The following is a 27,798-nucleotide window of genomic DNA, read 5'->3' on the forward strand; positions in this document are numbered from 1 at the left end:
ACATGAAAACATACCCGGAGGCTCTAAATAAAAATCTGCAAATCCAACAGAGACCTCCAAAGCAAACATCCAAGCAGCCTCCACCCCTCAACACAAACCATGAAACATATACTTCACAAAACCAGTGTGCCATGCAATCACAGTCCTTAAGGCAAAATAACATATCCAGCATACTAGTAATAGGTGATTCTATAGTCATGCACACTGACGTCCCACTCACTAGGCTGAATAAGGAGAAGATTACTGTTAGCTGCCTGTCGGGTGCCAGGATCCGCCACATAACACAAGCACTCAGGTCACTCCAGAGCAAGTACAAATTGACTCTGTCATTGTCCATATTGGTGTGAATGACCTGAGCCATACCTCCCTGGACTACATGAAGAGAGACATGGAAGAGCTCTCTGATCATGTAGCCCAGGCCGGTATGACCCTGACCCTGAGTAGCATCCTGCCCTCACCAAGAAAAATACCACAGTATAAAGAAAAAATTCTCGATTTCAACAATTGGCTAAGTTTCTGGTGTCATTCAAAGGGGATCCAGTGTCTGTCTACCCGGGATGACATGCTCGACAAGCCACGCTGCTTTACTAAAGACGGCTTGCAAATGTCACCCTTAGGCTTTCGAATACTGGCCAAGGCTCTTGCCACCCCCATAGTGCCTTTTTTAGGCAAGGCACAAAAGACAAACCCACCTCCATAAATAGCACAAGTAACAAAAAACTGAGGGTAATGCTACTCAATGCCAGAAGTCTAAACCTCAACATGCATGCACTCAAGGCACTCCTCAGTATGGAGAAAATCGATATATGTGCAGTAACAGAAACTTGGTTAAAGGTCCAGAGAGCACCCCAGCACTACCAGGCTGCAACTCATACCATACATTTCGGCCACAGAACCCAAACCAAAATACAAAAGGTGGGGGCATATCCATATTCATCAAGGATACCCACACCTCCAGTTTAGTGGCACAGCACGATGCTTCAGAGATCATCCACATGCAACTAACAATGGGCAAAACTGCAATTCAAATTGTAGCTTGCTACAGATCACCCACCTTGTCCCAGGACCCCCATTCTGCATTTCTGTAAACACTGGGAAACATAAAGGTCCTACCAAACACCCTAATATTGGGTGATTTCAATTACCCAAACATTAACTGGGAGAACTACTCAAGTACTAACTCCCTTGCCCAACTTTTCCTAGAATTTATAAACTCAAACACCCTGGTTCAACTGGTCAACACTCCAACCAGAGGTGACAACATATTGGACCTGGTCATCACCAACATGGGTGACTGGTGTTCCACACCAGAGGTCAACCCCTTGCTGGTTAGATCTGACCGTAAAAATCACCTTGGATATCCATATTCTGCCCCCAGCCCCGGAAAAGAAAACCACTGTGAAAAACTTTTCAAAAGCAAACGTCACGTTACTTAAGACCGAGGTGGAAAGTTTCAAAGCCCCCATGCTGAAGGATAACACTGTCCAAGCTGCAAAATCCTTTACTAATGCATTCTATGGGCAGCTACAAGAATGCATGGATCATGCCATCTCAAGCAAAACCAAGACTCACTCCTGCAAGAAAAGGAAACCAGTCTGGAGGACTCCTGCCATAAACAAGCTATACAATAGAAGGAGGAAACTAGTACAGAAAAGAGTAAAATCCAAGAAGGGAAGACATCCCTGATCAGTATCAGCAAGAAACTACAATCTCTCATAAAATCATCCAAGGCGAGCTTTGAAAGAAAAATTGCCAAGGACTCCAAAGATAACCACAAGGCATTCTTTAGCTATGTCAAGAATCTAAGTGGCAATGCTCAGATCTGCTCAGAGTTAGGGCAGAATGGCACAAAATACAATGAACCGACTGATATCGCCAACATCCTGGCAGACAGGTTCAGTGCAAACTTCACTCCCCTCTCACCCCCAAAAGGGCCCATAACCATACCAGAAGAATGTAGAGTCCCTGAAATCACAGACACTCAGGTTAAAAGAGCCCTCTCCAAAGCGAAAAACACAGCATCAATGGGACCGGACGGTGTCCCAGGCTGCGTCCTACACAAGCTCAAAGATGAACTAACCCCTCACCTAAACACACTGTTCAAACTCAGCCTCTCCACAGGCTAAATACCCATAGAGTGGCGCACAGCAATGGTTAACCTGCTCCACAAAGATGGAGCCACAACAGACCCCGGGAACTATCGCCCTATAAGCCTGACTAGCTTGGTCTGCAAGGCTATGGAGCGCATCATCATGGAACTCATTAACAGAGACATTGGGAACCTCCAAACACTGTACACTACCCAGTTTGGCTTTGTTAAGGGCAGATCATGCATCCTAAACCTGGTGGACTTCTTTGAGACAGTTACCAAGGCTATAGATGAGGGAAAGGTGGTACACACAGCCTACCTAGACCTTGCTAAGGCCTTCAACACCATTCCCCATTCTGATATTGTAGACAAGCTCACCAGCCTGAACATAAACCCCTACGTCACAAGATGGGTTGCCAACTGGTACCAATCAAAATGGCACTCCTGCGCGAAAGGCAAATGCATGGCTCAAAAAAGCAATATAAAGTCCCAGTAAAGAAAGAGCCAGCATACTGTGTACAGAATCACTTTTATTAAAACAGAATCATCATGGCTCACGGACAGACCCCACATGGTGAGAGTTGTGGGAGCTAGGTCCGACTCTAAACTGGTTACAAGTGACGCTCCCCAGGGCTCAGTCCTAGGACCCCTCCTGTTCAGCATATACTTCTCAGAGGTACAGTGAAGCACAGGAGGACTATGGTTGACCAAGTTTGCAGACGACTGCAAACTAGGTGCTATAATTGACTCTCCAGCTGACACAGACATCCTGCAAAAGGGTCTCACTGAGACAGATACCTGGTGTCAAAATCATGCCCTCAAGCTAAATGCCAAAAAGTGCATAGTCATCCCCTTTCGAAAAAACAACGTACCCACAAGCTACCACATAGGTGGTAGTCCCCTAAATACGGAAGATGTAATACGGGATCTGGGGACCCAAGTAGATAGTAATCTCACCTTTGATAATCACATTGCCAAAGTGGTTAGAAAATCTTTCTACATGGCCCACCTAATCACAAAAGGGTTTGCATCCAGATCAAAAGAGGTCATTGTGCCCCTCTACTCATCGCTCATCAGACCCATCATAGAGTACAATGCCCCATTTGGGATGTACCTTACAAGATACATGCAACAGCTGGAAAGACCACAGAAGTACCTCACCAAGAGGATCACTGGCCTCAAACAGATGCCCTATGCAGCTCGACTGAAGAAACTCCAGTTGTACTCGGTTGCATACCGCCTACTCAGAGGTGATCTCTGCCTGACATACAAGGCCATGTCCAACCCAGAATTGATGGACATGCTCCAGCTAAAGAAAACCTTATCCCCTCGTACCACATGCTCTATGGATCTAAACCTCACCACAACAATAAATAGGATGTGCTGGAGGATAGATTCCTATCCCAGAGACTTTCCAGGCTTTGGAACAAGACCCCAATCTACATTAGGCAGAGCTCCTCACTAACACTCTTTAAAAGAAACCTTGACAAGTGGATGGGAAAGAAAAAGTTTATCTCGGGGATCACTTCAGTGGTTCTGCTGGACAGAAGCACAGGGAACTAATCTAAGTGGGTGGTGAAAGCCAACACATTCTGGCTAAGCTTATAAATGCCTTCAGGCAGATAGCCTAGTACCAACTTATGAACCTATGAACCTATGAGTTTTTTTTTTGATATACAGAATTCTGACTTGTGTGTCTGTTCAACAATGTGACATACTCTCAAACAGATACATAGGTACATAGATGTGAACTATGCATATGCGTTTATATAGATATATATAGATATATAGATATAGATATAGATATAGATATAGATATAGATATAGATATACCCCAGGATTCAATAAACTCCATGTAGGAATAGTGTTATTCCTACACGGAGTGAATGATGTTCACATCCTCATAGCCATCTCAACACCGTAAATTACATATTCATGAAGGCGTGCTACTGAGAATGGATCTGCAGAAATTAATACTGAATGAGTGCAGAAGGCGTGCTACAGTAGTGCTCGCAGATCCAACATCCCTCCTGCAGTCACAAAGTGCCATGCAGCACCTTTTAAGTGCTTTCAGTGTCTGTGGACACTGAAAGCAGCTAAGAAAAGTATAACAGTGTCCACAGATACTGAAAGAGTTATTACAAATCAAAATAAATGCAGGGGGTGTGTGACAAGTACTGTCACCCCCCCTCCCTGCATTGTGAAATTGTCGTACAGCACTTTTGGCACTTTACAGTACAAGTGTGTCCTCAGACACACAGCCATACCTGTAATCATCTTAGTGGCCAAACTCTGGACAAAGGGCAACCAATTGGAGGGACAAAGGTCCAAAAATAGGGACATGTTTTAAGTACAGCTCACATAAACTTAGAAAGTTGATAGAGGGACAGGGTTTGTATTAACATAATTTTTTTTGAAGGATTAGAAGTCTGAAACTCAAATGTATGCCATTATTTAGTGACTTCAATCCTGATATTGCACATACAGACTTAGAAAGTTGATAGAATGACAGGTAGTGCATTACCAAATATGAATCACTTTTAGTATTGATACATGTAATTAAAGTGCTTGTATTAATTTCTTTCCATTATAAGTGAAGTTTAAGCATAGCTGAGTAGGTCTGTGTTTCGTGGCCCTCTGCTCAGCATTACTTATACATGTCATAGGAGCTAAATACAAATGTATAGCTAAAAACACTCAATGGCAAGATAGCATAGTGGTTAGACGTCTGGCTTTGCATGTGGCAGTTCATGGCTTGAATACCAAGACAGGCCCCTCATTTTTACATGGGAAAGCATTGATAAACTTATTTTTATTTTTAAATTATGTAGTAATTGATATTTGTTAACCAGGGGAGTATAACTGGTCCAAAATGGGGGGATATCATGTAAAGTAAATCATATGCGATTAATAATATGTCAGTAATGATTAATTAATTTGCAATTCTGAAATATTTTCTTAAATGAAAACTGAGCAATGCTTAGCAGTGCTTAGCTTTACTCAGGTGGTTTGAGCATTGCTTAGACATAAATCCTAAGCAACAGTCAGCTCAGCTAAGCGGAATTGTGTACCGCAAAGCAGTGCTCAACATGTACCCCTTTTAGCACTGCTCAACTCAGCTTAGCAGATTTGCATACCACTAAGCTGTGCTCAGCATTTTCAAAATGGTCCAATGATGGCAAAGGGTGGGAATATGGCCTTATTTAAACTGCATAAGTGAGAACACCAGGGGCGGCCTGTGCTATCGGACTGCAGCCCCCTCAAATCAAAAAGAAAATAAAAATGTTTTTTAAATTTCGCTAACTTCGCGCATGTGCAGTAGACCAGACTACTGCACGTCTATGCGCATGCTCCTGGCAGTCTGGCAATCCCCATAGGGGGACACAAGGAGATGTCTGTGCACGTTAAACGTGCACAGACTCGCTGGGAGAATATGTCAGAGCCGGACTGCAACAGCAGCAGTCAGGATTTAGGGACAGTCTCGCTGATTTCGGGAAGGAGTTTTTGAATGCAGCAGGGATCTCACGGGTCTTGGGAGTATTGCGTGGGCAGGATGTTAGCTGGATGGATATTATGGAGAACGGACAGGACAGGTAAGTGTATTGATGGAATATATGGTGTGTGCTTGTATTTACTGTCTGAAATGTGTGGTGATTGGTGCTTACAGTGTGTGTGTGTGTGTAAATGCCCCAGGTGCTCATGGTGGTGTGGTAGGGAATACCTCAGGCTTGAACCCTGTACCCTGTATGCAGGTATTAAAGACTTGAGTTCCCTACCCACCACCATTTGTAAAAACTTTGCAGATTTTTGCCTCATATTTGATCTGATCTGTTCCTCATAATATCTGTGGTTTGTAAATGTTTTAATGCTTGATATTTGATGGTGTAGTAGTAGCATTGTTGTCTCACAGTTGCAGGTTCTCAGGTTTGATTCTTGGCAGGGGTTCCTTCTTTGTGGGGTCTGTATCTTCTCCCTGTGTTTGTGTGGGTTTGCTTTTGTGTCCTCCCATGTTACAAAGACATGTCTGCATTATTTCTTCCTGGGCCTCTGCTGAAAATTGATTTTTTGTTCCAAGTCAGACTGTCCTGATTAACAAATGTTAAATAAAATTGACAGGCATTTGAATTTCAGACTTCAGGTTTCTGAATGTTTAGTTCCTCGCATAATTGATGGTGCAGTGGTAGTATTGTTGCCTCACAGCTATAGGTTTTCTGGTTTGATTCTTGGTTGGGGTGGCTTCTGTGTGGGGTCTGCATCTTCTCCCTGTGTTTGTGTGGATTTGTTCTGGTGCCCTGCCATTTTACAAAGACGTGTCTGCAGTTTTAATCCCTGCGTCTCTGCTGAAAATTGTTTTTGTTCTGTCCGCAGTAAAATTGACAGGCATTTGAATTTCAGACTTCAGGTTTCTGAATGTTTAATTCCTTGCATAATTGATGGTGCAGTGGTAGTATTGTTGCCTCACAGCTATAGGTTTTCTGGTTTGATTCTTGGTTGGGGTGGCTTCTGTGTGGAGTCTGCATCTCCTCCCTGTGTTTGTGTGGATTTGCTCTGGTGCCCTGCCATCTTGCAAAGACGTATCTGCAGTTTTAATCCCTGCGTCTCTGCTGAAAATTGTTTTTGTTCTGTCCACAGTAAAATTGACAGGCATTTGAATTTCAGACTTCAGGTTTCTGAAGGTTTCATCCCTTGCACAATTGATGGTGCAGTGGTAGTATTGTTGTCTCACAGTTGTAGGTTTTCTGGTTTGATTCTTGGTTGGGGTGTCTTCTGTGTAGAGTCTGCATCTCCTCCCTGTGTTTGTGTGGATTTGTTCTGGTGACCTGCCATTTCACAAAGACATGTCTGCAGTTTTATTCCCTGCGTCTCTGCTGAAAATTGTTTTTGTTCTGTCCGCAGTAAAATTGACAGGTATTTGAATTTCAGACTTCAGGTTTCTGAATGTTTAATTCCTTGCATAATTGATGGTGCAGTGGTAGTATTGTTGCCTCACAGCTATAGGTTTTCTGGTTTAATTCTTGGTTGGGGTGGCATCTATGTGGAGTCTGCATCTCCTCCCTGTGTTTGTGTGGATTTGCTCTGGTGCCCTGCCATTTTACAAAGACGTGTCTGCAGTATTAATCCCTGCGTCTCTGCTGAAAATTGGTTTTGTTCTGTCCACAGTAAAATTGACAGGCATTTGAATTTCAGACTTCAGGTTTCTGAATGTCTAATTCCTTGCATAATTGATGGTGCAGTGGTAGTATTGTTGCCTCACAGTTATAGGTTTTCTGGTTTGATTTTTGGTTGGGGTGGCTTCTGTGTGGAGTCTGCATTTCCTCCCTGTGCTTGTGTGGATTTGCTCTGGTGCGTGTGGAGTCTGCATCTCCTCCCTGTGCTTGTGTGGATTTGCTCTGGTCCCCTGCCATTTTACAAAGACGTGGCTGCAGTTTTAATCCCTGCATCTCTGCTGAAAATTGTTTTTGTTCTGTCCGCAGTAAAATTGACAGGCATTTGAATTTCAGACTTCAGTTTTCTGAATGTTTCATTCCTTGCATAATTGATGGTGCATTGGTAGTATTGTTGCCTCACAGCTATAGGTTTTCTGGTTTGATTCTTGGTTGGGGTGGCTTCTGTGTGGAGTCTGCATCTCCTCCCTGTGTTTGTGTGGATTTGCTCTGGTGCCCTGCCATTTTACAAAGACGTGTCTGCAGTATTAATCCCTGCGTCTCTGCTGAAAATTGTTTTTGTTCTGTCCGCAGTAAAATTGACCGGCATTTGAATTTCAAACTTCATGTTCTTCAGAATACATAGTAGCACAACCTTTTTTTCTAGCAATTTTCTAAGTTTATAAGATAAATATTTTAAATTTGTCCCTATTTTTGGGACTGTATTCCCCCATTATTGGCTTCATCCAGGTTTTTGTGCTAAGGTTGACAGCTATGGCAAGAACTGAATTCACTGAATATGTTTGAGGGCTGTATTCCCTCATTACTGGGTTTGTCCAGGTGTTTTGTACTAAGAGGTTGACAGCTATGGTGAGAACTGAATTCACTAAATGATAGCCATTTAAGTTTCAGTCTTCCTCTCTTTTACAAAGCAGCTGATGTGGTGTAGTGGTATGTTACTCTGTCTGTTTTTTGCTCAGGGACCTTGGCAGTAAAATATATGGTGGCAGCACAACATTTTATTCTAGCAACTTTCCAAGATTATACAAGCAATGTTTAATGTGTCCCTGGTTTTTGGGCTTTTGACCCCCCCCCCCCCAATACATTTTGGCTTTTTCCAGTTTTCTTGAGCTGCGAAGTTGAGATGCAGTTGAGTATTGAGTAGATTTTACAAGGAGATGAGAGCTACAGGGGAATAGAAGTTTAATGCTTTGCTTAGTTAATACTATAGCACAACAGGTTGTGTAATTGCTTTTGATGCAGAAGGCTGTGGGTTCTACTCCCACAAGGGGTGGATGCTGCCGTACTGAGAATGTTCTACTTGATGAAGATACTAACTATGAGTTCATTATCAATTTGCCATCCATTTCCTCCTGCAATATTATTACTAGCTTATCATTTTTTAATGTAATATAGGCAATTTATTCCTGAGGGGCAACAGACACTTTATTTTTCGGTGAAACCATGAAATATAAAGGTGATTGCTAGCAGCAACCGCTTCATTAGTTACAGATTTCTTTAATGTGGAATTATTTAGATGACTTACTTCAGAGATTGTGCATATTTACTGATAATGGACTGTAGAATTGTGCATATTTACTGATAAAGGTGGACTGTAGAATTGTGCATATTTACTGATAATGGTGGACTGTAGAATTGTGCATATTTACTAATAATGGTGGACTGTGGAATTGTGCATATTTACTAATAATGGTGGACTGTAGAATTGTGTATATTTACTAATAATGGTGGACTGTGGAAGTCTGAGTAGACTTTTATGATAAATGTTCTCAACTGGGCAGTTTTGCCACTGTGGGTGCATCTGGTTTGTTTCATTGCTTACTGGAAAAATGTTCAAAACAAATTTAAAACACCCTCTAACAAGTGTACTGTATTGTACAAGGAATATAATTTTAGTACAATGAGGAAGGTGTATCAAAGAGCACATGTATGTTTCATATGCAAGGGGCCTATGATTGAAAACAGCCAAAATTAATCTTTATCTGCCACTGGCAAAATGTATTTTCTTTGAATGTGGGTTTCAATGCTGTTTCAATGAATGTGAGTTTCAAGGGCAGAGAAGTTTTAATGCTAAGTTTTCATTGTGAGACTGCATTGCTTTGTTTAACAGATGACTTAGTGTTTGTGCTGTAAAATACAAAATAAAACTTTCAAATGAAGTCCAACTCATCATAGAAGTAAAGCAGTATGCACATTAGTGTTTATGGTAAATGGAGTGAAATAGCCAAGTAATGGTTCATTGGAATGGCTGCAGAGGCTCCATTCAACCATTATTTTGTCAGGGGGGAAGGGCAGCAAACTCAGACAGGCCCAGCTGAACTATACCTCCCAACTGTCCAGATTTTCAAAGAATGAATAGATTTTTGCTTCTTATTTTTGGTTTGTTGTTCATAAAATTTGTAGTTTTAATTCCTAAATGATTTGCTAGAAGTCACTAAATAATAAGTTTCAGACTTCATAACCTTCAGAAAAATGCATGTTAAAGTAAGAGCTGTTCTATCAACTGTCTCAATTTATACAAGAGCAATTTTTAGTACTGTTTATATGTGCCCCCGGTATATTTGGCCTTGTTCAGATTTACTGCATTAACAGGTTGAGAGGTACATGCAAATAAATTGCTTTATAGAATTAGGCATAGCCAACCTCTCAACTGTCCCCAATTTTTGGCTCAAAATGTTGCTCTTCCCCCTAATAATCCCTCCGCAAAATAGTAATTTTGGAAGAAAACATGGAGGGTTTACAATTAAGAAATAACTGTAATAATCAAAGTTATAGATTACTTGAAATGCATGTAGATTCTTTTATTTTGTCAGCTGCTCAAGGTAGCAGTACTAATATTAAAGTGTCCCTTCTTTGACAGGTAGCAGCTGTATTGTGTGTCTACTTTATATTTTTGCATCACATTTTTGGTCCATTTTTCATAAAATTGTGTTTTTTGGCAAATTAGTGACAAATCACTAAAGACTAAAGTTAGAAAATGACAGACATTTGAGTTTCAGATTTTATACCCTTCAGAAAATTCATACTAATGCAAGACCTATTCTATTATCTTTCTAAGTTTATTAGAGCAATATTAAAAAATTGTCCTTATTGTTGGGCCTTTGTCCCACTTCTGTGTATGGCTTTGTCCAGATTTCTTGCTCTTGAGGTTGAGAGGTATGACAAATGTGTCAGAGCCATCACAGTCAGCCAGAGAGATTTCAAATTGTGACATGCTTGTTGCACCCCACTCCCCCATGTAGTGACTCTGGATGTGTCCAAGCAAGGCAAGGAGTAGTTGTATCTACCTTGGATGGGGAGGACACACTGCATAAGTACTACAGTGGCTTTTCATCTGTCCTTGATTTTGCAGAATGGTCTGGTTTCTGTCATATTTTTGTACTGTTGATTTATGCTTATTACTCAGATTTATGCTTATTCCTCAAAGTGCCAGTTGCTCTGTGTTTAAGTAGCAATGCTTTAATGAGCATAAGGTAAGCTTGTCTGACATCGTAAGATGCAAGTAAGCTTTAATAAGCATACTGTTAAAGAATTGCCAACATTGAAAGCCTTTCTGTTGTTGCCATGCAGAGAATACTTGACTAGATAATGTATAAGCCTTGGGTATTAAAGGACAGGATTCCATTATTTTAAAAAGCTCATTACACTTGTTGGAGACTTCCAGTCATCTCTACAGGCTTTACCCGTAAACTAAACAGAATGCCAATCATGTGTGGTCCATAACCTGTACAGTAATCCTTTAAGCAATGTATCTTGAGCTTGTTTCTTGTTTGCTTTTGATTTTTTACTTTTATCATGTTTTCCCCATGAAACAAGTTATCAGGCAGCAGGTCTTTTTTGGATAAGAAACATTTTTACAAGTGGGAGCATCACATAGATTTCTACTTTCAGCATGTTACTTGGTACTTTAATAAAGCTGAATATATTATAATTAGAACTGCAGTGCAAGGAGAAGTGGTTTGAGTTGAGTGCTTCTGGTTTTTCTTATACTTGATTTTGACTGGCATTCCAGTAATGTATTTAAAAAGTAATTTATTTTTTCATGCCTCACAACCTTTTGTTTCCATCTAGATATTAAGTAAGCTGTCATGCAGCCAATGCATTGAACTATTTTTATTCTTCTACACTTATTTTTGTCTTGATTGGACTTTCATAATGATGGTTTGCCACCCAGGGCAGCGTATTTAATTAAAGTTAGTTTTTTTGTGGTTTTGTGCATAGCCCCTCCCCTTTATGGTTGACCACACCCCTTCCCCTTGACCCCACCCATTCAGCTGTCTCCTGCAGCCCCCCTGTGATTTGAAGTCACCAGCCGCCACTGGAGAACACAGCCAGAACCTGTTGTAGTTTGATCTGTGCAGGAACCATGTCTGGAATTGGAGAGGGAGTTCACTTTCAGGTGCATTGCTGGGGCATTCTGGTGTCCAGGGTCATGGCTGGACTCCTCATTGAAATCCATGAAGACAGACTGCTGCTGGGCAGTACCAGGGCTCACAGTAAAAAGCAGAGACCTGGGACCATCTGGTTTGTGACCTCACCAGTACCACTGGAATCCCCCAAACTGTTGAGAAGGTACAGCATCATTATGCCGACCTAAAGCATTGGAAGCAGGTGGTCTTAGCCCAGTGGATACAACATTCTCAGGCATGGAATGCTCCAGTAGTATGTAAGTATCTCATCCATAGCTATACCAAATTCTAGCCTGATTATGTGATAAACAGGTATGCATAATGTTTGTTTTCCCCCCCTACAGCTGCAGTGGAGAGGGCTAGCAATGTGAAGGCCCATGCAGACAGACTGTCAAGGCTGCACCAACAGGCTGGTGAGTACAGATCTATCTTGCAGTATATAGTTCAATAAATAAGAAGGATTACATTGTTTACAGCCAGTAGATATAGTGTGTTCTGTGTCTACTGAATAAATAAAGTTTGTCAGACTAATATTGATCTACAGGATATGAAGTAGTAAAGCACTGTGTCATGTTACAAAAATAAAGATTTATACCATGAACTGTTGTGTTTACACTGTTATGTTATTGTAGAAATAGAATGTGTACAGGTTCTTCACAGCAAATATGGCTTTGACAGCACGCATTAACTGAGGTTGATCTGAGAACCAGCTTTTATGCAAAACTGTAGATTGTGGAGCTGTAAAACAAGATATAAATGAAATATGAAATGTTATGCACTAAGATCTGAACCCTGAATAGCAATGTGCTAACCTTTGCTTTCCAGAATGTATTATTTCAAAGGATTAATACACAGCACACTATCTGTCATGCATGAATCTCAGGATTACATGGTCAGACTGTCTAACCAATAGAGTATTAGGCAGAAAAAAGTCAAAGAAGAGACAGCAGTTCCCCAGTAGCTCAATGTGATGAGAAATAGTTTTGTTGTTCATTTTTGCACACCCAGACACTGTTTCAATCCAGGGAGTGGTACTGCAATGTGTGCATATATACACTCAAGAAATTTCAAATAGCTGTAGAAATAGTCAGTTATTGTTAACAGATATTTTCTCCACAGGTCTTACAGGTAAATAAATGTTTGTAGTAGCTGTATGAAGGGTATACTAATACACCATGTACAACTGTTCCACTGTCAAATCCCATACCTGCAAATGACAGCAGAATAGGTACATACACCATGCACACTTCCCGATACATGTCTCTCAAGTGTCACGCTGTCATGGCTAGTGGTCACTGTTGCCAATAACCTTGGACACAGATAGGAATCCAGGTGAAGTAGCACACTCACACAACATCAGTGCAGGGTACCCTGTCTTTGTCATATATGTAACCCTGACATGTATGAGTCCCCTCTAGTCCTATAACCATAATTGTCACAGTTTGCCCCATACCATTCCAGGTTGACAGTTTAACAGGTATGTATGTGCTACAGAAGCTATTGCCATAGGTAGATGTAAAGTAAAGGCAGACCTGTAGAGTATTCAGCAATACTGATGTGAAAAATAGAAGCCTTACAGTTGTTAATGGTCTTATTTTCTCTCCCTCACCCCTTATCTGCATCAATAATTATTATTCATATACTACAGTATGTTCTCAAAACCTATTGTTGGGACATGTGTTCTATTATTTTTCATATATTTAATTGGTTGCATATTAACATACCTTGTTGAAATACCATTGTTGGTGCCCTGTTGCCATCAATGTAATTGGCATGCTGTTACAATGCTTGCTGTTGTTCCATTTATGCATGTGTTCTGTTTGCAATGCAACTGTTTCAAATTTATTGTTGTGTGTTAATTCGAACATCCACGCATGCTGTTATAGCTAATTTTGAAATGTTTTGTTCATGACTAACAAATATATTTTGGAAAACCTCAACACCATAGCACATTCAGAAAGGCACATCTCAGCAGATCTGCCTGTCCCACCTCATCTGGCTGTGGCACTGGACCCCAGCACATCTGAAACCCAATCTGGAACATCCTCCTCAACTGGTCCTGCACCACCTTCTGGTGGAACTACCTCAGGGGACAGGTCCTGTCCCTCCCCTGGGCATGGCTATGGAGAGGAGCCCGTCAGTCACTACATGTTCTGGGGTTTGGTGCACAGTGCCATCTGCTCAGAGTTGGATGGATGGCTGAGCCAGATCGAGATCTGCCTGGCGCACCTTGAGGGGCAGCCTGTCCCTGCTGTCCAGCCCAGAGCACAGCCACCTTTGGGAACGTGAAGGTGCAGTGGTGACTGCACATGGGTGGGGATCTCATTCCCACTGTATCCATTTAGGGCCTCATGGGCCTCTGATTCCCAACCACCTTCCCCTTCCAAGGTGTTTACCCCCTCATGTGTCATATACCAGCCCTGTCAGCTGTCTTGTACATCTTGTCTGTCTGCGATTGCAACCTATCCAACCCAACCTACCTCCCCAAACATACCTACAGCCCTTCCCCAACATCCCACTCCCACCTTAAAAAAAGGGCATCTGTCCCACAAAAAAATAATTGTCCCATACAAAGCTCTACATTTTGCCCATTTCCAGTGACGTAACTCAATCTACCCTCAAATTACTTTATAAATGTATGTTGCCATCATCCCTCCTTGTGGGGTGTGAGGCTGTAAATTACAAATATCCCACATCAGTCACAGCTTTTGCTACAGAAGAAATGTAGAGCTATGGTCCTTTCCTACACCCATCCTGCACATCCCTAGCTGCTTTTCTTAATGTTTTATCCCCTGCTTGCCCCCATTTCACCACTTTCCTGTCACCCTTTTTTCTTTTCTTTATTTAAAATTAGCACAGTTTTAAGAGGGAATAAGCACCACTAAGCGAAGCTAAGGGGACTTAAACATCTCTTAGCACTGGTTAGTTTCTTGCAAAACCATGCAAACCTGCTTAAAACTGCTTAAAACTGCTTTAATCTCTCTACCTCAATCAGTCCTTGTTCTGCCCAGCAATAAAATAATCAGCCATGCCAAGTGGCAAACCCAGGACCCTGTGCACTACAATCACAGCAATGTATCGCTACATTGTCTGAGTTGTGGGAATGTGCAATGCTTTTACAAACATATCATGCATCACAGTCATTTAACATAAGGGGAAAATTACACATCGCTGGCAAGTCTTAAACACAAGACCCGGTGCACTTAAGTCACAGCAGCTACCACTACTCTACATGAGCTTTTCAAAACAGTAATGCTGCAGTAAAAATATCCTGCAGGATGGTCATCCAACATTAGGGAAATCCTGTGGAATTAGTAATGTTATATACACACACACACACACACACATATATATATATATATATATATATATATATATATATATATATATATATATATATATATATTTATATATCATACACACACACACACACACACACACACACACATATATATATATATATATATATATGTACACACACACACACACATACATATACACGTGTATATATATGTATATATACAACAGAAGAAAGAAACTGTTGCAAAACAGAGTAAAATCCCATGATTGGAGAAACTCCCTGGTCAGCCTCAGTAAGAAGTTGAGATCTCTCATAAACTCCTCCAAAGCTAGTTATGAAAACAAAATCGCCACTGACTCTAAAGACAACCACAAAGCATTCTATAGCTATGTCAAGAATCTCAATGGCAACACTCAGATCTGCTTTGAGTTACAGCACAATGGCACTAAATATACACAACCAACTGATATTGCCAACATCCTGGTAGATAGGTTGGGTGCTAACTTTACCCCCGTCATCCCCTAAAGGGCCCATCTCTATACCAGAAGAATGCAAAGTTCCTGTAATCATGGCTGCACAGGTAAAAAACACACTATCCAAAGCCAAGAACACAGCATCCATAGTACCTGACAACATCCCAGGCTGTGTTCTACATGAACTACAGAACAAACTGGCACCCCACCTAAGTACCATGTTCAATCATAGCCTCATCTCAGGCTAAGTGCCCACTGAATGGTGCACAGTGACGATTATCCCACTCCACAATGGGGGAGCCACCACAGACCCCAGAAACTACTGCCCCAATAGCCTAACGAGCCTGGTATGCAAGGCTATGGAACATATCATCATGGAACTTATAAACAATGACATTGGGAATCTCCAAACTCAGGACCCCACCCAGTTCTGGTTTGTAAAAGGCAGATCATGTCTCCAAAACCTGATAGACTTCTTTGAAGCAGTCACCAAAACTGTAGATGAGGGTAAGGTGGTTCACACAGCCTATCTAGATCTCATTAAGGCTTTCAATACCATCCCACACTCTGGAATTATAGATAAACTCACTAAACTAGGTATAAATCCCTATGTCACAAGATGGGCTGACAACTGGCTCACTGACAGAACCCACACTGTGAAAGTAGCAGACTCCAAATCCAACTTCAGACCAGTGACAAGTGGAGTACCACAGGGTTCAGTCCTGGGTCCTCTCCTGTTTGGTATCTACTTCTCTGAAGTACAGGCTAAGACAGAAGGTCTTTGGCTAATGAAGTTTGCAGATGACTGCAAACTAGGAGCCATAATCAAACTCCAAAAGATGTGGACATCCTACAAAAGGGCCTCGCTGAGACAGATGCCTGGTGTCAAAGCGATGGCCTCAAGCTCAATGCCAAAAAATGCATTGTCATCCCTTTTGGTAAAAACTCTGTATCCATGAACTACCACATAGGCGGTAGTCCACTTAACACCGAAAGTGTGATAAGATACTTTGGGACACAGGTGGACAGTAGTATCTCCTTTGATAATCACATTGCCACAGCAGTCAGGAAATCCTTCTATGTGGCACACCTCATCACAAAAGGTTTCTCATCCAGGAAAAATGAGGTCATTGTTCCCCTCTACTCGTCACTCATTAGACCCATTATAGAGTACAATGACCCTTTTGGTGTGTACCTCACAAGACATCTACAACAACTGGAAAGGTCACAGAAATTCCTCACAAAGAGGATTTCTGGCTTCAAACAGATGCCCTATGCAGACCATCTCAAAAAACTGCAGCTTTACTCCGTCGCATATCACCTACTCAGAGGCGATCTCTGCCTAACACACAAAGCTATGTCAAACCCAGAGCTTTTAGACATGCTCCACTTAAAGAAATCCCAATCCCTGTGAAATACACGCTGTAGGGACCTAAACCTTGTTACCACAATAAACAGAATATGCTGGAGGGATAAATTCCTGTCCCAGAGACTTCCCATACTCTGGAACAAACTACATATCTATATCAAACAAAGCTCCTCATTAGCACTCTTCAAGAAAGATCTTGATGATTGGATGGGAGATAGGAAATTCACCCTGGGGATCATTTCTGTGGCTCTGCTCAACAGTGGTGCAGGAAAATAATTTTCTTGGGTGGCGAAAGCCAGGGTACCTTTTGGCTAGGCTTATATAGGCCCTAGGGCCAATAGCCTAGTACCTACCTATAAACTTATGAACCTATAAGCTTAGAAAGTTGCTAGAGTATCATGGTTTGTTTTAACATATATTTTTTGATAGATGTCAAGTCTGAAACACAAATGATTGTCATTATTTAGTGACTTCAGTGTTCACATCATCCCAGTGATTTGTCAGAAATGCCCAACAGTTATGGGGAACAGATCAAAAATATGAGTGACACATCTGGGCAGTCTATTAAAATCTAGACAGTGGAGAGGTATGACTGCAGTTATGTAACAAAAAGGAAAAAAACTCTAAGAGCTGCCAACCAGTTCACTCATCACCTTCTGAACTACAGTCAGACCAACACAACACTACACCAACTCAGCTCTGGGTGATTCCTCATGCATTTGCACATATATCATGCACTACAGGGATGTAACTGTAGGGAAAAACAGACATTATTGAGAAATTGTCTACCCACAACCATTTGCACCACAGTCACAGCAACATACCAGGAAACCAATTGACCTCTACGGTATAACAACTGTTTCAACTAATATATCCTGATTGCCAGTCACACACTACTCCTATATATACTTCCCTAAATCACACTGTACTTGGAATCCTGAGGTTCTAAGGGACATGTCTCAGTATGCCCCTACAAACATACACAGCTGATAGACCACCAGCAAATGTAGCAGCATGCGCAGTCAGATAGAAATGGATCTATGACACTCACATCTGCCCTCTCCCTTCTCAGCCCAACAAACATTTACACACTACACTGCTACACAGTCTTGAAAGTCTGATAACAATGGCCAGACATACATAACTCTCATCTGTACAGATATACACAAAATGTATAGTGTTTTTGCCCATATTTATGGCCTCTTCCTCTTAGAATTTCTTGGATTCTGCTACATCACTGTGATGATATCAGAAGTGAAGTCACTAAATAATGATATACCAATCCTATGAGCCTCTTAGTGCAAGAAATGTGGAGAAAGCCTGACATACATGGGGGACAGAGGCTCAAAAACAGGGACATATTTTAAATATTGGTGTTATAAACTGAAAATGTTACTGGAGTGACAGGGTTTGTTTTAACATACCTTTCTGAACAATATGAAATCTTTAACACAAATGGATGCCATTATTTAGTGACTTCAGTCCTCAGATCATCCTAGTGATTTGCCAAAAAAACAATTGCATGAGGAAGAGAACAACTATAAGAGGCAAACCTCTGGACATTCTGTGAAAGTCTGGATAGTTGAGAGGTATGTCATATACATATCAGTGTCAGACTTCAAATCACAGAAAATGCATGTCCAGACAAACCCCGCTAATCTAGCAAGTTTCTAACTGCGTAACAGGAATACTTACAATCTGTCCCTAATTCTGGAACTTTGTCCCCCATTTTGTTGGGTTTTCTCCACATTTTTTGAGCTAACAGGTTGACAGGTATGCAGACACAGCATGCAAAACTGTGGACATAGCACATCAATCCAAACAGTGAACAGTATTTCCACCTATTCTCTGTGATGTTGAAGCTCCCACACCTCCATAATATCCTCCTCACAGGCAAGGAAAAGGGGCAAGGCCCACATGAAGAACTTAATTATAGCACTATGTTGCCATGCCATTGGCTAATGGAAACACAACACAGCTGTTCTGGATGCAGTTAGCAAGTGGGAGACACCAATTGGTGCACAGGCCATCACCTGCTCATGAGCATTAACTACAAAAGGCAAGCTGATGCCTATGGAAAACAGGTCTGAACCTTTCTATGCAAAGACAGTCTACGAATAGAGAAAGCAACACTTCTGGATTACTCTGAGAAAACACTACAGCACTATAACAGGTATGTCAAATAATTAAGCATGTAATGGGATGCAGAATGGGGGATGCAATAATGGGAAATAGGAAGTTAAACAACAGGTCTCAGTAAGACCTACTCGACTGACATGTTGCTTTCCAGCACCTATGGCCATCCCTACTGGCTCTGTCTGCAGTGACATAGAGCACAGCTCTGGACCCTGAGTGACCCCAGCAAAGGTCAGCTCACATATAACTACTACTGGAGTGTCTATTATACAATAATGACTGCGACACTGTCAGGCAGCTACCTGGGATGTTGTAAACATTCATTTGTCACTTGTGAATGCTACTATGATACATATGCTTGTCTTACAAATGTAAGAGACCTTTATAGGGCATGTTCATAGTAAATAACCTGTGCAGACATATGTGTTGAAGTGTATGTCATACTTTGAGCTCATACCTTTCAACTGTTTGGAGTTTTGCAGACTGACCACATGTTTGCCTCATATTTGTAGTCATTTTTCCATATAGTTGTGTCTTGTCTGGAAAATCACTGGCATATCAGTAAAGACTGAGGTCATAACATAATAGGATACATTGGAATGTCAGATGTCGTATCCTTCAGAGTATTCCTGTGACTGCAAAACCTACTTTGTTATCAACTGTCTCACTGTGTTACAGCAACATTTCTAAAGTGTCAATATTTTTGTGCATTTGTCCCCCCATGTGCATGTGCCTTTCACCAGATGTCTTGCTCTAACACGTTGAGAGGTATGACTGAGTTGCAACAGTGTAAACACAGTGTGCCATACTGACAAAGAACAGAAATGTATTACCTGTGCACATGTATGCAGTAATAGTAGCAGCTGGAAACCTCAAACATGCAGGCATGAGTTGCAAAACATCAGGTAAACATGCTGTACTTGTTTTACAAATGTGTATCCTGAGTTTCAGTGCATCAAACAGACATAAATGTCTACAGCAATAGGTTTTTGTATTGCCTTGAAACAGAAGTAATTACTAGATTGATCATAATTACTAGCTTGAAATTGGAAAAGTGTTTAACTGTGTCATGATTTTGTGTCCAAGCCTACACCAAACATCTATATGAGCACCACATAGCTGTATGGAATCAGCAATACCTGACTGGACAAAATCATGTCCCCCAAGGTAGATTAAACCTCTGTGATGGACAGCAGCAATACACAAACCCAATAATAGGTGGAAATATTGGCTGTACAGGGCCAAGAAGGAGTAGGAGCCAAATTGGGAGCAATCTCACCTTTGTCTGAACAAGTAAATAAGGTCATAGGTGAATTACTGTACAGCTAACTTTGAGGGCAAATTGGACACATCCACCAAGGACAATTACAAGGCCTTCTGCACATATGTCTGCAACACCCAAATCTGCTCTGTACCAGTGGTCAATAACACCACGTACACATATGCTAGACATATAGCCAACCTGCTGCAGACAGGTAAGTGAAAACCTCACCTCCCTGTCCTCCCATCAGTAAAGGAGGACATGCACAGCACCTGCTCCCCTCCCCTCATCATCAGGGAGCAGGTCCATAATGCCCTCTTAAGGGCAACAAACTGAAGTCTCCATGGGACCTGATAACATCCCTGACTGCATCCTACATGAACCCAGGCATGAGCTCTCAGCTCCATTACACACTGTACTCAACCAAATGAGCACCAGTGTTATCCCTTTGCATGGAGGACAGCCACTGTCTCCCCTCTACACAAACGTGGAGCATCCACTGACCCAGCCAATCATATGCACATCAGCTTAACTAGCCTGATCTGCAAGACCATGGAAAGCATTATCAAGGACCTTATAAACAGGGGCATCGGCAACCTCAAAATGCTTGAGCCAACACAGTTTGATATTGTCAAAGGGAGATCAGGCCTGTTAAACCTGCTCAACTGCTTTGAAGCAGTCAACAAACACATTGATGAGGGGAAGATGGTGCACACTGCCTACTGTCACCTAGGCAAAGCCTCTGACAACAATCCCCAGTCGGCCATAAGACATAAGTGTACGTAACCCCACTCGTGCAACCCGCATGCAAGGCCCTCACATGGTCTGTGACATGAATAATACTTGTTTTTCTGTTGTAAAAACATAGTTTTATGAAATAAGTTTTATTGTCATTTATATGCAAAGGTTATGGCACAGGGCAGCGCGGTGCTCAGCAATGCTTAAACAAAAATAAAGAGGAATATATAGCAGTTTAACAGCAGATCCTCACTAGCTGAATGGTTATGACACCTGAACTTGTACCTGAGGTGCAAAGGTGGAACCCTGGCCATTCAGCTTTTTACACATGATAGGGAAATATTTTGTATTTCTTTTGTATACATTGACATATGATAACTGTGGTGGTCCAGCCTGACCAGAAGACAATTTGCAGTGGAGACCTAAGTATAAAAGCCCCAGTTACTCACAAGTGTCCAATGCAGTACAGTGACAGGAACAGATAACATATTGAAATGCGTAAGTGTAGGAGATATAATAAAATGGTGTCACTGGAAGTATGATGTAAAATCCCCCATGTAAACACAAGTGTCTCAGACTGTACAGTTACACCCCAAAGTAATGCAACAAAAGCACATAGGGGGACATCATATAAAGTAAAATATCTACACTTAATAATATGTCAATAAAGAGTAATTAATGTGCAATTCGTTAATTGTCTAGAAATGAAAACTGAGCAATGCTTAGCAGTGCATAGCTCTGCTTACCTGGTTTGAGCATTGCTAAAAAGTATAATTGTAAGCAGCATTCAGCCCTGCTAAATGGATTTGCACACTGCGTGGTCTGGTGGACTGGCCTTGGTGATGCCATGCATTATTATGCTGATGTCATGGATAGACAGTAGGTGTGAGACATTGCCATTGCTTGCCTATGCAATGTCTGTGCTTGAGCATGAGGTGGGAGTAGGGTGTTGACCATGTGGACATAGGTCAGCAACAAGATCAGCTGAGAGTCCATGAGGCCATGCACATTCACCCTCCTGTAGTGGCAGTACCACCAGTAGTACCGAAGGGAGGGTGCTGTCCACACCACAATGGAGCAGGCCATGGGCACATAGTCCTGGCCAGTCCCATCAGGGACACAGATCCAGCAGGCAGCAGTCATCTTCAGGGAGTAGTACTGCATCTTGCCTTGGGCCTGGTGATGCCAGCGAGACTCCTGGTAGAGCCAGTTCCCAAGTCCATGGCCAGAGATGGTGAACTGTACATCCTCTCATGTATGGTCCATGACTGTCCAACATACCCCTGTGTAGGGCAACCACATGGCTTCACTGTGTGCATAAAAGCACTCACAGATCTCAATCACAGGCAGGTTACCACCACAAACACACAGCTCCTCTGCATGGCCCAATTGAACACCACTCTTCCAGACACACACACACACACACACACACACACACACACACACACACACACACACACACACACACACATGCACACCCACGCACACACACACACACACACACACACACACACACACACACACACACACACACACATGCATGATGTCAACCGTATGGCCCAGCATAGGTGTCATGCAAACCCACGTCACATCCTATGCATGTGATGATACCTGTGCCACATCCCTGTTATCCATACCATTGGTGCATGGACATGCTAATATGGGTCTGATGCACAGGGTGAATATAGTACAGTGTAGTAATGTAATGCTGTATAAGGTGCTGTCTTCTGGCAGTTGTTATGGGTACAGATCAAATTGTATGTACCTTTTATAGCTATGATGCATTATTGCTATTAGTACTGCTGACTGACTGTAGTCTCATATACTGTATTCTGTTTGTGTTCCAGGTGTTTGTGTGTCTGCAGGCTGTGGGCCTGCTGACATTACCAGAGATGAGTATGGCATAGTGGAAACACAGTGTCCTTTTAATAGCCAAGGTACAGCTGTATATGTATATGTTTACCAGGAGAGTATGCATGCAACAGTGTGTGAGGGACACTGGGGCCAGACAGTGTGTCCTTTCATACATACCCCTTGACACAGTTAGCTAGCCTTCATACATGTCACCTGGGTATTCTGTAGTATCACAGGCTCATACATACAGAGGAGGTTACTTGAGTAGTGGCACTAGGTCCCCCACAGGCCTAGCTATTACTTTACCCTCAACAGATTCACCTATCTTGTGGGCACCAGGTAGTCACAGGGCCTTCACTTGTCTACATATTACACACACATAGGCAAAACACAATGTGTATGTGACATTTTCAAATGTGGAGTGAGGGACACACCATATAGTAATGTGACAGTTGGTAGGACATAGCATACCCATGGCAAGTGCAACACACAGGACTTCTTCTGGTTTGCTACTATGACACCTTCATTGTGTGACATTACCTTAGCTTCAGTATTTCTCATAACATTAAGGTGCTTCTGATGTGCAATAACTGCTCTATGCTATCAGTACAGAACCGCATGACATGTTTCTTGCCTACACTCTTGGGACCTCTTTTCACTGTTTCAGTTGTGGTAACAGATTACACCTTGCCAAACATGGACTGCAACCTGCAGGGTGGTACAGACATGCCTCTCAACTGTACAGATCTCCACAGAATGTCTAGATTCATGCCTCATATTTTTGGTCCATTTTCTCATAAATCTGTGTTTTTCTGGCAGATTATTGCCAGATCATTGCTGGTTGATGCCACAAATATGAGTTGCAGACTTCATATCTTGCAGACTATCTATGCTAATGCAAAGCCTGTTATTCTGCCACCTTTATAAGCTTGTAGGATCAATATTTGAAAAGTTTCCCTATTATGTGGCCTTTGTCACTCCATTATTTATGGCTTTGTAAACATTTCCTGCTGTAAGAGCTTGGGAGGTATGGGTACAGATGGTGGCCATACCTCAGACCTTTGCATATGTCTTCAGGATGTCCTGATGTCTGACACATAATTTCTTTCCATCTGACCCTTGTTTTGGAAAACCATGCCAGTCTGACCTTGCAGATTAATGACGAATATTGTCATGTAACAACACATACCCTCTGTAAGGTGCATTCACATGCATGACCTGTTCTGCTATCTATTTCCCATGTATGACACAGCATTATGTGAAGGGTGTGCTCAGTGTTTGCTGTTTGCCACAGCTTCCTATATGGATTTAACCACATGTCATTCTGTGAGTGGTTGAGAGGCATGCTGGTACATACATACATACACAACCCTCTACTGGCCTAGTTTTACAAGCAATACTGCTAGATACATAACAGAAACACCACAGAGATAATGTAGTGTTGCAGTGTCTGACAGTAGTATTCAAAGTGGGTGACAATTGATGAGGCTGTTAGGATTGCCAATGGTGGGTTCAGAGGCCCTTAACATGGTAGAGCCACCTGAAGCACACACACGCTCCTGCATGGGACATGCATTGAAACACACATGCACACAGAGTTGACACTTCCCGTATTTGATAACCCACCTATCTATTTATGTACAATACACAGTGATATGACTATTGCATGTACCACAGTGCCTTTGTGTTAGAAACTGTGTAACTGTGCTTGTAAGGTGGATGACATCTGTAAGGGCTGCAACTAGGTTGGCAATGGAGGAGTTAACAGGGTGGAAGGGGCACGCTAAATGGTATAACCATTGCATACACACAGTAAAGACAGCCACATGGGATATGCATGCAGAAACATATACACAGCTGCCAATAGAGTAGTAACCCTATATATCCACTTATATGTACTATACTGCTAGGTACAAATTCATTCACCACAGAGATTATATGCTGGGAACATAACTTACTACATCTTACATCAAGTAACCTTCATGGACGGTGGGATAAAACACCCAAAATAACAACTGGTCTCATATATTGCTATTACATACATGGACAAGTGATAGGGTAACAGACTTTGTATCAGCATGATATTTCATATAGTTACGACATCTGATGCTGACATGTTTGTCACTATGGTAACTGTGACATATTTGGTAATGATTATGCATAAATGCCCATTGTTAGGGGACACAGACCACATATAGGTTGCAAACATCTGGATATTCCATATACATCTGTACAGGTGACTGGTATGACCTGTATAGTTTAACATGGTAAATGTAAGGCAGATGCCATTAACTGCCTCTTTAAGGTAATGCAATGGGGAGGAAGTCAACTGGCCTTAAAATGGTATAACCAACACACACAGTACTATAGTTGCCAATATTGAGATTAGAACCCCTACCTTTCTAATTAGTTGCACTATAGCATTACACAGTTATTGCACACACCACAATGTTTATAGGGGTAAGGGCTCTCCAAAGGTACCTCTAAGGTGAATTTGTCAGCAGCCCTTGTAAAGTAGGGCACTGGAAAATGTACTGGGTGGGAAAGGCCTCAAAATACTTTAATCTATAAACATGCACACACTTACATGCAAACACACACACACACACACACACACACACACACACACACACACACACACACACACACACTATAGCCAGCACTGAGATTAGAACCCTTATATATCTAGGTTATTTGTACTACAGTGTTAAGCAGTTATTGCATGTGCCACAGAACTTAGAGGGGTGAGGGCTGTCCAAATGTACTTCTAAGGTGAATGACATCAGCAGCCCTTGTATTGTAGGGCAATGGGCAGCATACTGGGTGGGAATGGCATAAAAATCTTTAACCTACAAAAACACACATACACCAGTACTGAGATTAGAACCCCTACCTATGTAGTAATTTGTACTATAGTGTTACACAGTTATCACACATGCCACTGAGATTATTAGGCTGACAAATGTCCAAAGGCACTTCTAAAGTGAATGACATGAGTAGATCTTGTACAGTAGGGCCTTTGGATGTGTATTGAGGGGGGAAAGGCCTCATAATACTTTAACCTACAAACACACATGCACACAAAGGCAGTTGATGTGATATTACAACCCCCTACCTCAGTACTATTGTACAATGTGGTTCATCATCATGCTGGCACATGCAACTGGTTACAACTGGTGTGTAACTGTCCGCAGCAGGACATCACTCTATGCCTTTCAGGGTATCGCTGCCTATGACTCACTCTCTGTGTGTGTGTCTCCCTCTGTCTCTCTCTATCATTGTCTGTCTCTCTCTTCCCCATGTCTATGTATGTATATGCTTGAAATCTTGCTATATTTTACCCATATATATGTATGTGTATCACACACAACAGATGCAGATATATCACATATGGGCCACCTACAGCTAGTTGAGGGTAATCCTGTCTGACAGGTGTGGATAGGGACAGTTAAGATGTACTTAGCTGTCTGTATGCAAAGACATCTATGCACTGTACAGTTATATACTCCGATGTGGGTTTAGATATAGATGTACTTAGCTGTCTGTATGCAAAGACATCTATGCACTGTACAGTTATATACTCTGATGTGGGTTTAGATATGGGTTGTAATTCTCTAAGTGTAAGAGCATGCCCAGTATGGCCTTATATAGTAAGAGTGGGACTCCATTCAAGAGATAGTTGTACTTCGGACCAGTGTTTTGTGTGCTACAGCCATACCTGTCAACCTGTTAGTGAAAGAAATCTGGAGATGCCTGCCAAAATGAAGGGACAATGGCCCACCCATAGGAAGATACTCTAAATATTGCTCTTATTAACATAGAAAGTTGTTAGAGTAACAGGGTTTGTTTTAGCAGACATCTTCTGACATATAAGCCATCTGACACTGAAATGTATTGTGTCATTACTTACTGACAAATATCTTCCGATCATCACAGTGATTTACCTGGGATATACAAGATGTATGCTGCACAGTCTGGAAAATTGAGCCAAACTATGGACATTCTTGGCCAATCTGGTCGGTTGACAGGTGTGGCTATAGCCAATTGGCTGATGAAGCTGTGTAAACAGTACAGCATCTCAGTGATATACTGGCTGGGGATCTCCTGCTTGTGTGGTATTCTTCTTAACTGAAAAGCTATATACTGGTGTGGGTACAGAGTGCATTCTACTGACAGAGATGTCTATTATATGTGTGGTATATTTCACATAGCACTGTGACTTCCAGCTATGTCAGTGGCAGAGCAGTACAAAGTAATGTGGTGAATCACTGACAGACATTTGTTTATAGGTTAATATGAGGTTACTAGGATATTGGGCCTGAAACCTTTATACCCTCGTAGATGAGAGTGTAGCACATGTTAAGACATGTCAGCACCCAGCGCCCCTGTCCGGCAGGGACACAGGTGGAATCACAGGACTGTATTTTCTCTTTCCCATGCACTTATACAGGGAACACTTCACAAGGGGTATTACAGAACTTGGCTTGATGTGGACAGGGAGTGTAGTCCACCAATGGGGGAGCCCTTGGAACATGCATCTGTGAGACCAACAACCATATCGATATCACAGTCCAGGTTGATGGTGTGCCTACAGGTTGTTCAAGTGGGCCTTGCCTTCCAGATGTGCAACGGTCGCATCATGGCAGGGTTTGGATTGTTTTGTATGCCAGACAGAGGTCACCTCTGAGGAGTCTGTATGGGACTGAGTAGAGGGACAGTGCTGTTAGCCTATCTGTGTAGGGTAGGTGTTTGGAGTTCTGGAATCTCCAGGTGAGGAACCTCTGTGGTCTGTCTACCTGATACATGTGCTTTGTGAGGAACATGCTGAAGTGGGCTTTGTACAAAATAATTGGCCTTATAAGTTTAGAATACATGGATCGTAAGACCTCTTTGTCCCTGGATGAGATACCCTTACTTTTGAGTTGTCCCATCTATGAAGCTTTCTGTACAACAGAAGCAACATGGTGCAGAAACTTCAGGTTGCTAACAACCTGGGTGGCCAA

The sequence above is a fragment of the Protopterus annectens genome, chromosome 8.part0 (assembly GCF_019279795.1).
Source record: "Protopterus annectens isolate FY-2018-M chromosome 8.part0, PAN1.0, whole genome shotgun sequence".
NCBI lineage: Eukaryota > Metazoa > Chordata > Ceratodontiformes > Protopteridae > Protopterus > Protopterus annectens.